A 19,107-nucleotide genomic window follows, 5' to 3' on the forward strand; every position below is an offset into this window, starting at 1 on the left:
CCCCCTGCTTTGATCTGCTCCCCATTCCACCCTGTTACACACCATGCCTGCCTCTGGAACACTCTCCTGCTGCCCCGTCCCAGCCCCTGCACTGCTCAGCACTTTACTTTCACCATCAGCACCCAGGGGCTTAGATTCAGTGCCAGCAGGCCAGTGCCAACACTGCCTACTCTTGAGTCATCGAAAAGACATTATGGCACTTTGATGACGGCTAGTGCCGGCACTAGTGAAGGATTGAACTGTGAATGTTTTAGCAGGCAGTACTAATTTCTCATACAGAAACCCTATTCATGTTATTCTCCTTCTCTTAATTGAAGGAGGGGTGAGGAAAAGTAGCCACGCCTCTGATGCAGTCTTAAGCCATACCCTCTGTATATTCAATGCTCTTCTGTAGAGGCAAGCTTTCCATATGGGGAGAAAGCATCTCTCCACACTGTAGAAACCTAGACAGTCATGGTTTTAGTGTGAGGAACTGTCCCCATCTTAAGTGCTTGCCTCTGTAGACAAGTGCTGAACAGGCTGAGGGCCAGGGACATGACCTGGGGGGGGGACAGCTTGCGAGTTCACTCTTCTGTTGTTCTCACTGAATACAAAGAGTACATGAATAGAGCTAGAGGAAGCTCACAGTCCTATGAACCATTAACTTGAATGTGATCTCCATTGAACCCAGTGGGTGCCACCTCTGCTACACATTCATAGGAATAGTCTGAAAAAGTTCATAGTAACAGAGGAGAAAATTAGCTATTCTTGAAAAATATTAGCATAAGCACAATTCAGGTTTATTTCTTTAATCAGTGTAGAAAAGATCCATTGTTTCTCCTTCTGAACTCTGACTTCGTAAACTGCTAAAATAAAAGGTTTGCATGAAGAAATTTCTCACTTTTGTACAGGTTCTTTGTGAAAGTGCATATTTCCAAACAGTCACCTGTTTCATTTGAAGCAGATGATTGAAGTATTGCCTCCCTCCCCCCCCCCAAAAAAAAAAAAAAAGACAAGAAGAGTTACAGGATTGATGTACAAAGGTTTTACCAGGATATTGAAGGAACTAAAAGCTTGGCAGACTTCCCACATTTTGACCACATACTCGAAAATGTTCTGCATTCTGAAACATTTGAAAGCACTTTTGCAACATCAAGTCTTGCTTCTTGAATGGCAATCCAAACACACATCGTAGCAATGCTATCATCAGTAACCATTTGGTTGGCAACCTTCAGTCTTGAAAGACTATGGTATAAGCCTACAGCACCAGTATCCCCATGCGGTCTCCCATCCAAGTACTAACCAGGCCTGACCCTGCTTAGCTTCTGAGATCAGACAAGATCAGGCACGCGCAGGGTAACAGTTGCTGCATTCAGTAACCAGCTTACAGCCCAATCCTGAGCTGCCCGGTGCGTGGGGCTGCAATAGGGCCAAAAAATAGCTGCTGCTGCATCCTTAGCGCTAACCAGACAGCGCTGGCGGCCCTTTGGTAGAAGGGAACTTTCATCCCCTTCCCCCGGGTAAAGCAAGTAGTCCTGCAATGGAGCTACTTAAATCTACAGTGACCCAAAGGTCAGCATAGAATCAAGAGCCTCTGTTTCAGGCTGGCGGCCCGACACGGAGAATCAGGATCTGGTGGAGTAAAGCTCTATCAGTCCCACCTCTCTCCCACCCCGCTGCCATCCCTGCACGCCTCTTCTCCTCTCTCCCCACTTCCCCCCGCCCTGGAACGCCTCCTCCCCACCTCCCCCCATGCCCCCACCTACCTCTTTGCTCCCCCCCGGTGGTCCGTGTGACTGCTGGGCAACAGAGCACCAGTGCGCCGCTGGTGCTGGGACCTTGCAAGCATACTTTATGGCACATTTGCAACAGTGCGTGCTGGCAGTAAGCCGTCGTGCACTGTTAGGATTGGGCCCTTAGTACCTTTGATCCTTGGATCTAAGAGAGTTACAGAAGTCAGGTGAGAAGTAAAAAAAAAATCCTCCAAAGATGGCCAGCTAATCTCAGACTGTTCTGTGGGTGGATGGGTGGGATGGGCCACCAAGTTTTGCAGATGAAAATTGCCAGGGCCAACTTCCCTACTCAGATTCAGGCTCAGCCCTCTGCACTGGCTGATTCCTGGCTGATAACGGAATGGATTACTCCAATCAGCTTTCATAAAACAACCCCCCTCCAACAACAGTAGTTGAACCTGCTTCTAAATACATCTTTTGAATTCATTAAACTAAAGCAAAACAGAAAAAAAAAATCTCCCACATATGGTTTGAATGCATTCCCAAGTTGAATCTCAACATGTGTTGACATTTTCCTTCACTGATACTTAGGTTATAAATTTCCAAAAAGATAAGCAATTCTCAAAGGAAAATATTCAAGGAAGAACTGAGAGTGAAAGCAAATTCTGTTTTCTCATAAAAGCAGCTACTAATAAAAAGCTGATAAAGGCTGATAGAGAGCTGGTAAAGAGTACTGATAAATAAAATCATTTTCAAATAAGACTTTCAAGCAAAAGCAATATAATTGGACAACATGAAATTAACTGATTCAGAAGAACCACATTCATGAGTCACTTATGTTCCAATCCGATCCTCCCCCTCCCTGCTGGTGCAGCTGTGATGAAAAGGTAAGCACTGTATTGGGGGGGGGGGGAGAGTGGATTGGGATGCTTCAGAGGGGAAATCCCCTTACCCATATGTAAACCTCCCGTTGCTTAATGGGTCTCTTCGGTCTTCAGTAAAGTTACACCCCCTGCAGTTTCACTGATTACACACATACCAACCCCCTATTGGGTGTGTGTCTGTGGGTGATGTGACGGACATTGCTGCAACCAACACATCAGGAGCTGATTCTCAGAAACAATACCTCACAGAGATCTACACCTTTTAAATGTATGCCACATATGTGTGATTGTAATATGTTAATACAACTTCTGAGAAGATGATTGAAATGATGCAAACTCGATTCACATAGTCAGACTAATCATCTGAAAGTTTCAAGTCCCACATTCTCATGTGGTTCTTCAGCACAGCGATTACTAATTCATCATCATTTCCAGAACTTCCATATTATATGACCATAAACATTTCCTTTGGTGGAAGGTAGAATCCTTGCTTAGTTGTTCCCATCCATGTGTTCACCCAACCTTGAGTCTGAGCACACTGATAGTTCTTTAAAACTTGATGCACATGAGAGCTTCAATGTGATAAAAAACCTGTGCACAGGCTGCATGAAGAGCATTATATGCATAGAATTCTATGCAGACAAAGCCCCCTGCTCTTCATACATTCAGGTGAATGCATGGAAGACAGGGCATAGCCAATAGGTGCACTCAATGGTTCTCAATTTTTAAAATAAGAACATAAGAACATAAGAACAGCCCCACTGGATCAGGCCATAGGCCCATCTAGTCCAGCTTCCTGTATCTCACAGCGGCCCACCAAATGCCCCAGGGAGCATACCAGATAACAAGAGACCTCATCCTGGTGCCCTCCCTTGCATCTGGCCTTCTGACATAACCCATTTCTAAAATCAGGAGGTTGTGCATACACATCATGGCTTGTACCCCGTAATGGATTTTTCCTCCAGAAATTTGTCCAATCCCCTTTTAAAGGTGTCCAGGCTAGAAGCCATCACCACATCCTGTGGCAAGGAGTTCCACAGACCAACCACACGCTGAGTAAAGAAATATTTTCTTTTGTCTGTTCTAACTCTCCCAACACTCAATTTTAGTGGATGTCCCCTGGTTCTGGTGTTATGTGAGAGTGTAAAGAGCATCTCCCTATCCACTCAGTCCATCCCCTGCATAATTCTGTATGTCTCAATCATGTCCCCCCTCAGGCATCTCTTTTCTAGGTTTAAGAGGCCCAAATGCCGTAGCCTTTCCTCGTAAGGAAGGTGCCCCAGCCCAGTAATCATCTTAGTCGCTCTCTTTTGCACCTTTTCCATTTCCACAATGTCTTTTTTGAGATGCGGCGACCAGAACTGGACACAATACTCCATGTGTGGCCTTACCATAGATTTGTACAACGGCATTATAATATTAGCCGTTTTGTTCTCAATACCCTTCCTAATGATCCCAAGCATAGAATTGGCCTTCTTCACTGCCGCCGCACATTGGGTCGGCACTTTCATTGACCTGTCCACCACCACCCCAAGATCTCTCTCCTGATCTGTCACAGACAGCTCAGAACCCATCAGCCTATATGTGAAGTTTTGATTTTTTGCCCCAATGTCCATGACCTTACACTTACTTACATTGAATCGCATCTGCCATTTTGCTGCCCATTCTGCCAGTCTGGAGAGATCCTTCTGGAGCTCCTCACAATCACTTCTGGTCTTCACCACTCGGAAAAGTTTGGTGTCGACTGCAAACTTTGCAACCTCACTGCTCAACCCTGTCTCCAGGTCATTTATGAAGAGGTTGAAAAGCACCGGTCCCAGGACAGTTCCTTGGGGCACACCGCTTTTCACTTCTCTCCATTGTGACAATTGCCCATTGACACCCACTCTCTGCTTCCTGGCCTTCAACCAGTTCTCAATCCATGAGAGGCCCTGTCCTCTAATTCCCTGACTGTGGAGTTTTTTCAGTAGCCTTTGGTGAGGGACCTTGTCGAACGTCTTCTGAAAGTCCAGATATATAATATCCATGGGTTCTCCCACATCCACATGCCTGTTGACCTTTTCAAAGAATTCTATAATGTTCGTGAGGCAAGACTTACCCTTACAGAAGCCATGCTGATTCTCCCTCAGCAAGGCCTGTTCATCTATGTGTTTTGAGATCCTATCTTTTATGAGGCATTCCACCATCATACCCGGTATAGATGTTAGGCTGACCAGCCTATAGTTTACTGGGTCCCCCCTCTTTCCCTTTTTAAAGATAGGCATGACATTTGCTATCCTCCAATCTTCTGGCACCGTGGCCGTTTTGAGGGACAAGTTGCATAGCTTAGTCAAGAGATCTGCAACTTCATTCTTCAATTCCTTAATAACTCTAGGGTGGATGCCATCAGGGCCTGGTGACTTATTGATCTTTAGTTTATCAGTGAGGTCTGAAACATCTTCTCTATCTGACTTAACTCCTTTAACCTGACTTTAACCTCTATCTGACTTAACTCCTCAGTCAGGAGGGGCCATTCGGGCAGCGGTATCTGCCCGAGGTCTTCCGCCGTGAAGACAGATGCAAAGAACTCATTTAATTTCTCTGCCATCTTTAAGTCTCCTTTTATCTCCCCTTCCCCTCGCTCACCATCCAGAGGGCCAACCGCTTCTCTGGCGGGTTTCCTGCTTCTAACATATTTGAAGTAGCTTCTATTATTCCCCTTAATGTTGCTGGCCATGCGTTCCTCATAGTCTCGCTTGGCCTCCCGTATCACCTTCTTACATTTCTTTTGCCACAGTTTATGTTCCTTTTTATTCTCCTCATTAGGGCAAGACTTCCATTTACGGAAGGAAGCTTCCTTGCCCTTCACAGCCTCTCTAACTTGGCTAGTTAGCCATGCGGGCACCCTCCTGGATTTAGTGGAACCCTTCTTTCTTTGCGGTATACACCTCTGCTGGGCCTCTATTACTGTTGTTTTAAGCAGCCTCCATGCACTCTGGAGAGATTGGACTCTTTTTACCCTCCCTTTCAACCTTCTTCCAACCAGCCTCCTCATTTGAGGGAAGTCTGCCTGTCGGAAGTCAAGGGTTTTTGTTAGAGATTTACCTGGTATTCTTCCCCCAACGTGCATGTCAAAACGGATCACAGCATGATTACCGTTCCCCAATGGCTCAGTAACATTTACATCTCTAACCAGGTCCTGAGTACCGCACAATATTAAATCCAGTCACCTGTCCTCTGGTGGGCTCCGTGACTAGCTGCTCTAAGCCACAGTCATTTAGCACGTCAGTGACACTCAAAAATGACACTCAAACTCACCTAGCTTTATGAGACTAAAAAAGAAAATACTGTTTCACCTTACCACCAAATGTACAATAGACTCAAAAGATGCAGACAATTAATCAGGCACCCAATTTGAAGAAGGTAGCATGCAAATACATGCAGATTTCTTAGTTAATCAGCTGAGACAGCTCTAAGGCAATAGAGTTATTTATATCTGTTGGTACATGCATGCATGAATATAGTTATCTTATATATCACTTTATCACAAACTTAGGTTTCAGCTTGCCAGTATCAAGGCTCTTATACGTTATGATTCTAAAATCCCTGCATCAGCACACGAATTTGGATTTTTTTAAAAAATTCTAATCTGCATACTGTATTTAAAACAAAACAAAACAACTGTTCACAATAGGGTGCCAGCCCTTCAAGATTGACCTGGGGTTTCCAGGAATCAACATCAGCTTTCAGGAGATTACTGAAAGTAATACTGGTGATTTTAAGGGGTCCTCTGTTACTAAATGATATTGCATCATGTGGTGGGGGGAGGGGTAGGTGATATCTCCAGGAATAGCTTCAGTCAGGGTTTCCAACCCTGGCGTGCAGGCAGATGGGAGCTATAAGAAATTGGTCAACAGTTCTAATCTCTTTTAGTTTACTCCCCAGTTTCTGCAAACCACCTACATATTTTGCCAGATTTAAGGGAAAATATGCATGTTTAGCCTCCTTTTCCACACCTGGGAAAACACCAAGGAGGCTTGTCTACAGTAAAACAGCAGCAGGCAATGATGCAAGCCAGGATAGTAGCGGGCATGGTATTTGCATTTTGCATGAGAGAGCATGCATGCCATTTTGGAGCAGATTTTTGACTTCTTTTAAATTATGCCAGAGGTTTTGAGACTTGGCCAGTTCCATTTAGAGTGTGCCGTTATGACCAGGACTTTAGAAATATCATTGTTTTAGCATCGCAGTGGATCTGCATTGTGTATGTATAATAAGAATTTAAATGCTTTGTGTCTCATTGGGAGACAGGACCTATTTAAGTCAAATGTGTCTGGCTCCAGATTTTAAAGCACAATTACCTCTAAAGACAACAAAACAAGCAGACACACACAGTTCTTTTACAATATAATCTGATGTATTCACAGATTAATATATGCTAAAAATGACTGGGATCATGTTACAGTAGTTTCAAGGAAGTAGGAGTTGTGGTTTTGGGAGGATGAAAGTGTAGAAGGGATGTAAGTGCTTTCTGAAGAATGAACACCTTATGAAATTGTAAGAGTTGAGGTGGTGTAGCTGGAAGGAACAAACAGCTGTTGTGGTTAGTAGTTAGTCTGGGTAGTTTCTCTGGTAAGGAAAGACTAAAAGTACTGCAGCTGCAATCAATGAGTGTAATCCTGCTTCAGGTTTGCTATAGATTGTGTAAAGGAGGTTTGGTTGAGACAGAACAGGGTGAGAGAATATGTTAGTGTGGCAGGCTGATAATACTTCCAACCCTATCATTGTCTAGGGGCCCACCTCTACCTGGATAAGCAGTAAATAAAATTTCCAGGGAAGAGAAATGGGCAGACTTTACAGAGCAACTATTTCAAAATAGAATTAATTGCTGTATGTACCACATGTATGTTCCATAACATAATATAAGAATTTTGAATAGGTTCAAAATTCATTGGGGGCCAAATCCTATCCAATTTTCCAGCGCCAGTGCAGTCGTGCCGCAGGGCATATGTTGCATCTTGCGGTGGGGTGGCAATCATGGAGGCCTCCTCCAGATAAGGGAACATTTGTTTCCTTTCCTCAAGGCTGCATCAGCACTGGAAATTTGGATCGGACTGGGCCCTGGTTCTACTGCCCAATCCTATCCCCACCATTGGCTCTGATGCAGCCGTGCATCAGATGGAGTGCAATATGTAATGTGGCGGGGATTGGACAGAAAGCAGGAGCTAATTTTTTTTTGTCTTTTTACATATTTAAAATGCAACGGTTGTGTGTGCTTGAAGTATACTGGCTTCTAATAATACTATGCTGGGCTGGTTATATTCTGCAATTCAGGACCTAACCAAGCTCTTGGCAATCACCAAGATATTCTTGTTGTTCCCTTATTGTTTTAGGGGGCTGAGCTGGTGTAATTTACTCTGGGGTTATGTTATTGTAGAAGAGTTATTCGGGGCACAAGCCTAACCAGGTCTACTCAGAAGTAAGTCCTATTTTGTTCAATGGGGCTTACTCTCAGGAAAGTGTGGTTAGGATTGCAGCCTTGGTTTTCTTCCTGCAAAAGTCACTTCTATGCCCCATTCTCAGATAGGAAATCAGGTACTTTGGCAAGGTTACTGAGAAGGACTTCTTCGATTCCCAGCAGGCAACACGCTTAGCTACTGGCTCACCCTGGCTTCTTTATCCAACGCCTTATCTCTATGAACAAGAAAAGGAAATAAGGATGGTTGCAAAACTGAATCTACCGTATGGCTTTAAGTGGAAATAGGATTTACTGACTTTTGAGCTTCAGCTATAAAATCATCTTTCCAAGATTAAAAATGTCATTAGATCTTTTTTTTCCCCCCCTTCTCGGTGTGTTATATTTTTATATCAATCATCAGAAAATGTAAGTGGTTGTAATGTGCTGATGTATTAAGTTATTAAAGATTGTGCTGTAGGTATAATTTTTTGGGGAGCAAATAATTTTAACTTAACTGCTTTGGTGATGACTCTGCTGCCGCCGAGGAGCATTCCCAGTCCTGGCATTAGTGTGTGCTTCTCCCTGGTGTTCCATTGATTTAATTGGAATATTGATTTAGAATGTCAGAACAAAGAAAATGAGGAAATATGTCCTAACAGGGAGATCTATTAGGCTGCAGAACAGCTTCCAAAGTGTGGTTTGAATTCTTTAATAGCCTTTCTAATGCCTAGGGAACCAACATTATAATGATGCTGGTATTCCGTTTCTGATACTTTCTGAGCACTTCAAATATTTGCAATGGCCCAGGGAAGCCAGAATGGCCCGCACGGAGGGGTTAAAAAGAATCCAAAATGCATCTGACATTTTCTTGGCATGTCAGAAGGAGTTGTTTTCAATTTGGTTGATCCTACTACCTCAACAACAATGGGCTCCCATGGATGGAAAATTGATGACAAAAGACGGCGAAAGCCCAAGAGCAATTTTTTTCCCCCCAGGGATTTTATTTCTGATGTTTAATAGAGGTGCTTGGTATGAAGAAATATTTAGGCATTCATTGATGAAGAGGTCACCGTGTTGCCAGCTACATGAATCTGCTTTCTTGTGTGAGCCTCATTAGCTCTGCAATGAGCTGTTAAAGTAGCAGAGCCATTGGAACCCACCATGCAGGAAGGTAATTGGCTGGCAGATATACATCTTCGCTGTTCTAACCTTCTGAAATCTAGATTTCCAGCCTCTGTAGGCATAGCAACCTTCATAAACTACCTTCCTGATAAAGTCATGGATATTTGATTAAACCACTGGTTCTCAAACTCGTGGGTTGCAACCCACCAGCCTGAGAACCACTGCTGTTGCCCCCTTAAGGGGTGGAGAAAGGAGGAAGGCAGCGATGCAATCCCCAGGACTGTGCCACAGCAGGTGACACAGGGGTGTTTTTGTAGCTCACCATAGTCCCTGCCGGCATCGGGGAGGGCATGCTTGGAGCCCTCTGCAGGGCTCCCCGCACCCCTAAAGACTGGAAAAATGTGATCGCAATCCAGAAGTGGGCCACAATTGCATTTTTCCAGTGTTTAGCAGCATAGGAAGCCTTAATGAGGGCTCTGCAGGCTCCCTGCACCCTCCAGATGCCACCAAGGACTATGGTGAGTTATAAAAAGTCCCTATGTCTATATCGCACTGCAGTGGTGTGATTCTGGGGATCATATTTCTGCTTTCCACCCCACCCCATGCAAAGACTTCTCCTTGTTCCCAAACTCCCAGAAAGTTTGAGAACCGCTGGATTAGACTATGAGTGGATGGGTAGATATTGGAATTTTGTTAAGAGGTAAGAGGCATAAGTCCTTGTCTACCTCTACCAGTCAACTGGCCTAAGAACCAGCATGGAATGAACAAACTGTATGGAGATCTGATAGCTTTCACTTACTGTCTTTCCTGAGGCAGGGCTTTGGCAGATTTCATTGACAGTATCTCAGAAGGGATATGCAGAGTATAGTTGGCTGTGGCCACATAGAAGATTGATTGCTCTGAGCATTCCATGTACATCTGGTAAATATAATTGAAGACAACATGTGGTTGTACTCAAAAAATGGATCTATGTGTAGTGCAGCATGAGCACAGATTATAATGTTTTACTCTACCTTTCAAGAGAATCTGAATCAGGGCCAATGATAGGGGAATCCAGGTGAACCTCTTACAATGAGGCCATATCTCAGTGTGAGATGGATCTCAAAGAGGTTTGGCCATATTTGAACACCACACAAAACTGACAGCACAATCCTGTCCTCTGATCTGCTGTCATAAAAGGTCCATCAACGGCACAAATGTCACACTGCCATCATGTGTCATGGAGCTGCCGGTGGAAATGGGCAGTGACTCCCTGCGAGCACCCGAATCACCTGGACACTGTGATGGAACAAGTAGGTCAGTGATGTGACTGTTTGGGGAAGGGGTTGGGATGAGGAAAGGGAGGATTTGGAGGCAACGGGAGGGGAGGAAGGGGTGGATCCTGGTGGCAGCGCCCTGCACAGGATGCTATTCCAACTTTCACTGCCAAACACACACACACACACTCTCTTGTCCTCAGACTTACACCAGCTGCCTACCTGATGTAGGTCTGAGGATACAGCCAGGTTGCCTACCAACAGGTAGCTTTTTATGTGCATTCTTTGTGAGAGCAGAACGTTTCTTTCATTCATGGATGTATAGAACTTCCATTCCCAGGCTGGTATACCCATTGTATATGTGCTTGCCATTGCTTGCCCCCTTGTTCATATTGCTTTGTAATTTCTATGGCTTTGGTAGCAAAAAAAATTGCACAGCAAATGGATAAGGGACCGGATTATGCATGTTCGGGGCTTGGAGCGTGTTCGTAGATAATTATAGTAAAAGTAAAAAAAATAAAAATGTTCTCTATAGTTTAAACCAGAAAATGTTCTTCTCTACTTCTATAGCAACTGTAAGGTGCCATTGGGGACCTGTTTCTATTGGTAATACCTACAAAATAAAAGGGCTCATTGCACTTTGGAGGAACATAAGCTATTCCTTCCTGTTTAGATCAGTTTTTGAGTACTATTTTTCTAAATTGAGTACTGTTTTTTTGAGATTGGTTCAACACTATCACCTGATTTGAGAAATTCTTCCCTCTCAAAGAAGATCAAGAAGTATATTGATCATTGTAAGGGTAACACCTGCTTTAAATATTACATTAGGACCATGGTGGAAGGGCAGATCAGGATGGCCTGATCAACCAGGTCAGCATCTGATCAAGGGCCCATGCCTATCCGATGTCTCAGTAGCTGGACCAACCCTAAAACCTCAGTACTGGAGGCAGCAGTAACTTCAAATGAGCCGTCAGGGATGAGGAGATGCCATGGAAGCCCCCCAAACAGAAATCTGAACCAAGGCACCCCCCAATCCTGAACCCTAAAAGCACATCTACAGTAGAGTGACTTTCTGTTCTGAGCAGTAATTGGACAATTCAAAGCAGAATTAATTACTGCATTTTACACAGCTATCCGAATAAACACTTTCCTCTCTCACACCTGCATCCTCCCATCTGGGTCCCACTCTGGATATTAGCTGTGTCCTAAATTTGCATCCAGAGAGCAGATCTGGTTAAAAGGAAAGCTGGTCTTTCTTGTTTTTCCAAAACCACAGACAGGTGGTGGAGGAAATTTTAAGTGCCTAAGGAGCCCCTAAAGGGGGATTCACATGCATGTAATGGGTGATTTTGTATTTATCACTCACTCCATAAAGGGATGCTTGAACATGCATTGCATAAAATGTGTTGCGGATATAATTACACTAGCCACAATAGGACATTTTTTGCTTGTTAAATTTAATCATTATTTTCTCTCCTTCTGAATTGTGAAGCTTATCCACCCCTTCAACATGTTGATATAGGCACACTTTTGTCATGGTTACAAAGAGATTACTATTGTTTGTTTGGTAGAAAATGCTTTGTTGGTCTAGAACAAAAACGAGGTAGAGAGCTTTTGCTACAAAATGATAATTTGTCCTTAAAAAAAAAAGGAATATTTATTCCCTTTGCAGAATTGGCAAATTTAAAGCTCAACGTGCATTCCATTGCGATGTAACAGAACATGAGCAAGTGATAAAAAATAATCAAAGCTTTCTCTCTCTCCCTCTCTTTCAAAAAGTACATGAATAAAGATATCACAAGGCAGCGTTACATCCTAGATACAAACGGATGCATTTGTTAAATAACTAGACTCAAATCCATGTATTCCTGAACACTTTGTTAGTTTCGCATCTCATTGCCCATGCTGGAGGAATCATATTTTATGCTGACTTAACAGACGACTCTTGTCACGCTATATTACTGTTTTCGAGACATATGCGGTCTGCATGATGATGCTCCCATCTCAGGCACTGTGTCAGATTCGGCTTCAACACTGGCGTCTCGAGGGAGAAAATCACAAGGTTTATTTTTCACTCATAGAGATGGTTAATTGGCCAGTAAAGAAAAATCTTGGAAAAGGAAAAGGTCTAGTCCATTCAAGGCATTATCATCATCACCATCTTAATGATTATCATTATCTTCAGCATGTCTGTATTCATATATCTGCCAAACCATGCATGTATCTGTTTCTTCATGCTTTCCTATAAATCTCAGCTTTCCTATAAATACCAGCCAAGACAGCTGAAGAACCTAAGCAGAAACATACATAACAACATCAATGTATGACAGCAAGTAAAACCAATTTCACAAAACCTAAAATACTTTGGAAATCCTGACAATCTTGGGAAGGCAGCCATTCTGCTTGTTGTGACTCTTGAATGACTCCACAGCTGGATCCGCTACCAGTTGTTTTACCTCCAGGACTAGAGGACAGAGTTCCTGGTGGGTGCCAAAGACATGCTGAAATGTTTGCTGAGAAGTTCCAAGAGAGATAGAAAAAGCAGGGGAAGAGACAGAGGGAATGAAACAACCAGAGAGCAAAATGGCCCCAGGTCTTCTTGTAGAAGTAGCCTGCTGCTCTCCCAGAAGTGGAGACCGGCGGTTGATAAGCTGCTTCTGTTGAATGTGCTGAGTTCATTCTGTGCCATTTTATATTGTGGGCAAAGGTGGCATATAGGGTTGACCAGGTTGGCCTCTGATCAGGGACTCATGCCTAGGAGGGGGACACCTGTTGGTGTATAATTGACACAATTGTAAGTATTGTCACCTTGCAGATTTTGGAAGATCATACTGCTCAGTAAGAGCCTAATTCTGAGCTCAGCATGCCGGCTCACCACCAGCGCACACTGTCACAAACATGCTATAAGGCATGTTTGTGGGCCCTACTGCCAGGCAAGCGCCAGTGGTAGGCCAGCGCTGGCTGGCGCCAGGCTACCACCGGGCGGGCACCTAACCACCAAGCAGTGGAGAGGTAAGCAGGGGCATGGGGGGAGATGGGGAGGAGGTATTCCGGGCAGGGAGGAGGTGGGCAGAAGGTAGGTGGAGGCATGCCGTGGGGGAGAGGGGAGGGAGGCGGGACTGGCTTGCTGCCTTACACGAAGGCTCTTGATCCACCACCAACCTTTTAGTTGGTGGTGAATCGAGTAGCCCCATTGCATGACTACTCTCTTTATCCGGGGGAAGGGGACAAAAGTCCCCTTCTACCGAGGAGCAGCTGGCAGCTGTCCAAAGTGCGCAGAATGCGGTGGCAGCCATTTTTGGCACCAACGCAGTCGCTTGCCCCGGGCAGCTTAAAATTGGGATGTAAGATTTTTAAAATTGAGTTCATCTATAACATTAATCTGCAATGTGAATAGGATCAAAATTCAAATTTCAGAAAGTTTCAATTGCAGCCACCCTCTGAGCTTTTTCACAGTACTCTGAGGGCTCCTCACCCTCCTCTGCTATTTTTTTAAAGCTTAGGAGGACAAGCGGTGGCACTGGTGATTGGGGGCAAGCAACTGGGTGCAGGAAGTAATTTTGCTGCCCCTCCTATGTGGCACTCAGGGGCTTTTTGCCCCCTTGCCACCCCTTAGGAATGCCACTGATGCTTAGGCTTGTGCTGTTAGTTGATTTCTACTTATAGCCAAGATTCTTTTCTCCTGAACCAAAATACCCCCAGATCTGAAAAAATGAAAGCTACCAAATATATTTAGAATCACCCTTGGCTCATCGCACAGTGCCCTATACTAGTACGTGCAGCATAACAGATCTACCTCGAATCCAGTTAATTTGAAGACTGTTTGCTCTAAGTCACAAAAGTAATTGTGATCTCCAAGGTTAGCTCATTAATCTGCTTGCTTCAGACACAAATGTCGCTCTTCATTTTGATTTTCCGAATACTAAGTGATATGCTAACATGTTTAATCCAGACCCACTGAATGTTTCATTTATTTAATGAAGTCTCTGCTGTGGTATTGTGCCTGTCTTCATTTCACACTATTTGCATTTGGCCAATGCAACATTTGGAGAAGATCTTAAGAGCGGATTCATTACAATTCTTTGTTCATGTTCCAACCAATCATTTGCTTCAATCTTGGAAGTGAACTACTTTTCAAAAGGAGTCTGTGTTTCCCAGATGAGTCTCAGAATGGAATGTGTCTCTTGAAAAGATGGCGTCTTCTAGTTATATATAGTAACATCATCGACCGGTATTAGATATGTATGAACCACTTGATTTATGTCAACCCAACCTTTGCCTAAAAAGAAATTGAAGACATTGGAGGGAGGAGGGCTAATTAAGCAAAGCATGTTTCAGCGGGGCCTTAAGATTTTTTTTTTTTTTTTAATTCAAAGGCTTTTAACTGTTGACACGTTGGCCTGGCACTTTTTTAATGAATGTGATTTTAATTGGTGATCCATTGGGGTCTGATTTGTTTTTCTGTTTAAGAGAACAATCCCAAGGACGTGCTCGGCCCCTTGAACCGGCCTGGAAGGGTCGCAATTGTGCTGTAAAGCATGTTTGCGACTTCTTAGGAGAGAGCTGTGTCGCTACACTGAGGTATGCTGGCTCACAGAAGCCAGATCCAGCCTCTGCGACGGTAAAGGAAGATAGGTTCACACTTGCCGAGCTCAGCTGGTGGGGAGGGGGGGTCTGGAGGGTGTGGGGAGGGTGAAGGGGAGGAGGCATTTTGGGGTGGGAAGGGTGGGCGGCAGGCAAGCCCCTGAGTGGGTGGATGGGGAGCGGGAGGCGGGGCCAGGACCTGACAGTAAGAACAACCAACACCTGTCCTTTCTCAGTGTTCAGGGCTACACTCAGAATCCTCTTGTTACACCTTGGAGACCCAACTCTACTGCATCCAAACCCTTTTGTTCCCTTCTGGAAAGAACTTCAGGGCCATCCTGTATAAATCTTGTCTCAAAGGCAAGAAAATATCTTGTTTTCTTTTGTGCAAACAAGAATGACTGAGGCTCAGTTGAATTTTTGAGTGGATGCTTCCAGTACCTGGAACGTTTAGCGTCCATTTGGGCTTTAGGCTTGGTTGCCAAAGCTTCTTGAGGATTCAGCTCCACAAATCTTGAGGTCCCAGCTTCAGTTCCTTGGATTGCAAGGAATATTTGAAGAGCGGCTGGTTCAGTTTCCCCGCTACTTTACCTGTCCTCAGATAATGAGGGCCCACTGCATTGGAAAATATAATCCAATGAGACTGTCTAGCTGTAATTTTGACGATCTAAAACAGCATTATCTAAAGTTATGTGATGCAAAATTTGAGAAACAGGCATGAAGCAATTGCTACCAATATTCCCTTGGGAGGAATGTTCATTTTCAAAAAGTTCCCAAGATCAGCAATTCTCAAATGGTCATCGGAGACTTGTAGATAAACTGCCAGATTACCAATAGATGAGGTCAACCTCTGCACAAGATGGTAAGGGTACTTCTTTTACTATATTGGGATCAAATTCCATTGGTGAGTTACCTCAATAACTCTGCTGGACATTTACTTACTTACTTACTTACTTGAAAAACAATTATGAAGGAGAATCTCTTGGTAGCTATTTAGGTAATATCTTCTAGATATTAGGATATATGCATGTCAATGACAATTTAGTTGGCAGCTCTCAGTGTTTATAAATGCTGATGTGTACACACACACACACACACAAACATTTTTACAGACTGTTTCTCCTTCTGTAATGGCAATTAATGGTTATTTTTACAGTTTCAAAAATAAGAACTGATCCATTATGCTGCTTTGCTGTGTGTAATAGATGAGTGGCTATCAATGCAAATACAAAATAATAAATTCCATTATCCATTGTACTTTATTCCAGACACTGAAGCTATCTTGAATTCTGTCTCATTAGTCCTTCCTGCAATTTTCAGTTTGTCCCCCTATTAAATTATGACTAATTTCAGATTTTGTGTTTGATTGACAGACAGCTATAAAAGCATGAGCAGATTTTCAACTTTATAACAATTTGCCTGACGTACAAACCAATTATGCTCAGGCAATTAAATGTTTAAGCTGGTATGTCACCCAGTATAAACCAAGCAGTAGGACTAACAGCCCAATCCTAACTGAATCACTCCCACCAATGTAGCTGTGCGCTGTATCTTGCAGGTGGGCAGTCTGGAGGCCTTCTTGAGGTAAGGAAACTCTTATTCCCTTACCCTGGGCCCAATGGATCTTCTCAGATCTGTGGCTCTAGAGACATCACTGGAACACATGTTCTGGCAGCATAACACACTTGGCAACCTTCAGTCTCGAAAGACTATGGTAGAAGCCTGCAGCACCCGGTATTCCCAGGCGGTCTCCCATCCAAGTATTAACCAGGCCTGACCCTTCTTAGCTTCTGAGATCAGACAAGATCAGGCATCTGCAGGGTAACAGTTGCTGTTACAAATGTGACATGCCAGAGAGTATGGCCTGTTCTCCACTGGAAGCTGCGACAGACCTGGGTTGCCTGCTGATTCAGGTGAGACCATGAAAGGAGTCAGATGGAGGCTGGGAGGTGGTGGAACAAAGATGCAATGGGGGAGGGGTGGATCAGGCCTGGGAAGGAGGCAAGTTTAGCATCACCATCATCTGCTGAAACATCACCCCCTTCCTGGGCTCTATCTGCTTTCATGGGTCCATGCAGATTTGCACCATCAATATCACTTGCACACATCTGAGTAGGCTTAGCAGGGTTCCATGAGCTTACCCTGGGGCAAAGCAACAAATGTTCTTCTGTGCCAGGGGTGGCCAAACCCTGGCCTGGGGTGCCACTTGTGGCCCTTGAAGACTCCTAATGTGGCCCACGAGGAGCCCCTAGTCTCCAATGAGCCTCTGACCGTCCAGGAACTTGCTGGAGCCCATGCTGGCCTGACACAACTGCTCTCAGCATGAGGGTGACTATTCAACCTCTTGCATGAGCTGTGGAATGAGGGCTCCCTCCACTGCTTGCTGTTTCATATCTGTGATGCAGTTGTGGCAGCGAAGTGCAAGGCCTTTTATAGGCTTCGAGCTACTGCAAGACCTTCATTCATTCATTCATTCATATAAGTTCCATCTCTAATATAATCATTTGTGTAAATTTATTCAAATTTGAAATGTAGATTAATTCTTTTTTCCCCTGGCCCCTGACACAGTGTCAGAGAGATGATGTGGCCCTCCTACCAAAAAGTTTGGACACCCCTGTTCTATGCCAAGGAGACCTCTGAAAGCTGAAACTCCTGCGCAGGAGACAGTGGATACTATTTTGGCACTGCAACTGCATCTCCATGCAGGGAGTTTGAATTGGGCTGCTAATCTTCATCTTCTTATTTCAGCGGCCAGCAACTTTTGGGTAGCAATTTCTGTGATCATGACCACACATTTCCCCCCCACTATGATTATGTGACTCATTATTGGACTTGCTCTATGAGGGCAAGGGTGCACTTGAACTGCATTGAATAGAGCAAGATGTGGACTGTGCGAATGAGTCTGCAAATAGCTATTAAATAAGAAACATAGGCAATTGTTGCTTTTTCAGCATGTCTATAAGATAGCGGGCATTAGAAATAGATACTGGGGTCTTTCTGGAGCAAAATAGGGAAAAGGTGCTACACTCTCACTGTCTAGGATTGAAAAGAGAAAGAAAGAATGAAATTAAAATATGCATTGTTAATCAGTTGTTCAGTAGTCTCTATGTGAAACAGATAATTTTTTTTTTATAAACCACATGCCGAGAGAACAAAATTGGTAATCATTAGATCCCAAATGATTGCTTAATTAAATTGCTACAACTTACAATTTCTCCAATACAGAGAAACATGTCTATTGCTAGGTAGATGTGACTTACAAAGGTATAATTCTTAGGCTGCAATCCTATATACACTTTCCAGGGAGTAAGCCCTGTTTAACACAATGGAACATCCTTCTGAGTAGACATGCATAGGATTGTGCTTACAGGGTTACAGACGACATCCTTAAAGTGTGATGCAACTTACAGGAGAGATTCTTTTAGGTAGCATTTTTAGGGAATTATTTTCATTTTCTCATCAATATTGCTGAGAGCTGTATTACAAACTCTGCAGATCTTGGATTTTGAACAAGTGCTACTTGTAAAACATGGCACTTATAGTGAAAGGCTGTCACTCCAGTTCATTACTGTACCATTTATTAATCTATTAAGGAGTGGAAATTTTTCATTATTAGCTGGAGGTGGGTCAGGAGGTATAAGCATATTATACCCGAAGGTTTACAGCCCCACTGCATCAGGATTTAGACATTTACATGGTTTTCACTGTTTCAGAGTCTTAATTATGTGGGCAGCCAGCTTCATTTACAGTGAAAGAGCTCATAGATGCACAAGGAAGTAAGTACAAGATTCAAGCTCCAACACAGAAACAGCACAGATGGATTACCAGGTGGTGTAGGCCCAGCAGGAAGAGAAGATGGATGGAATACTGATACTGGAAAAATATGGCCATATTCAATAAAAGTCAGCTGAATTCCTGTGTGTGATACTTACTTTTGGAGAGCCGAGCTAGGGAACCATCTGGGGTGTTTACTGTTGATTCAGGAGGGTTGCCAGCACCTGGGACTAATCTGAGACAACCAAGAGGTGAAACAAGATGGTTTGGGCTATCAAAGATATTGATGATTGCTCAACTTTCGCACCAGAATGTCAGGGAAAAGTTGGTCTTTTGGT

Source organism: Tiliqua scincoides, chromosome 4, assembly GCF_035046505.1.
Source record: "Tiliqua scincoides isolate rTilSci1 chromosome 4, rTilSci1.hap2, whole genome shotgun sequence".
NCBI classification, from domain to species: Eukaryota; Metazoa; Chordata; class Lepidosauria; order Squamata; family Scincidae; genus Tiliqua; species Tiliqua scincoides.